Source organism: Cicer arietinum, chromosome 5 (assembly GCF_000331145.2).
Source record: "Cicer arietinum cultivar CDC Frontier isolate Library 1 chromosome 5, Cicar.CDCFrontier_v2.0, whole genome shotgun sequence".
NCBI lineage: Eukaryota > Viridiplantae > Streptophyta > Magnoliopsida > Fabales > Fabaceae > Cicer > Cicer arietinum.
The window spans coordinates 49,257,627-49,258,686 of record NC_021164.2 but is presented as its reverse complement, the minus strand read 5'-3'; positions in this window follow the sequence as shown (position 1 = coordinate 49,258,686).

Below are 1,060 nucleotides of genomic sequence, written 5' to 3'. Positions count from 1 at the left end.
TCTGTAACAATACAGGACAACCCAAAAGAAGGCCCCGTGGCCTATTCGACCGCAAAAATACACAAAATAATCTCACCTTCAGAATGGGGATCAAACCTTCATTCCCCAAAACAATTCCCACTAGACTTCAAAACCACAATAAATCATTGTAGAACATTCAATTACTGGGACTACCAACAAGCCTGGTATAATGCTTTTCTCATCCAAAACCAAAAATTTAGTCATACTTGGCTATTTTTCTTTAACCTCACTATGAACCCTTCAAAAATCCCTCAATGGTTTGCCCATTGGTGGAAACTTTGTGGTTCAACCCCAGATATTCTTCATTTGGAAGTCCACGAAAGCTTCCAACTATACAAAACCAACTACAAACCTACAGACAGAGAACGCATTTTCCACCCTTTGATGCTTTTCTCTACAAAATTCTTCTTACCATGGGTTACAACATCGTATTTTGAAATAAATCAACAACAGGTACAAACAATCCTCGTTAGAAGATTCAAAACTAGATGGTGGACAAAATTTTCCATCCCTCCAAGTATAAAAAAGCCAGTTGTATCTACATGGCTCCAAAAGCAAGGTTTACAAAAACCTCAAACAATGCAGACCCAATTCTTAGCACAAAAATCATTTGCTCAAACACAATTGGCAGCAGCTAAAACTGAAGAAGAATACTTTGAGATTATGGCCCAACTTCTAAAAAGCAAGACCAACTCCTCAAATGTTTCCTCAGCAACTGCTTCAGAAACTTCCATGAACCTGGGAGATGATAATGAAGACGATTGTTTTGGTATCTTCACCCCTACAAAATAAAACCATTGGCCCGATTAATTGTAAGGCCCAATAAAAAAAAATTTAAAAAAAGTCTACCATATCATGTATTGGGCGAAACCCAAAATCGATTTCGGACTTAACCAAAAATTGTCTAATATATCATGTATCGGGCCTAGCCCATATTTGATTCCAGACTGAAAAAAAAAATGAACAAATGAATATTTTCTGAAAAGCAAACGAATATTATCTGAAAAGCAAAAGGAAAAGTTTTTGGCACTTGTCTGCC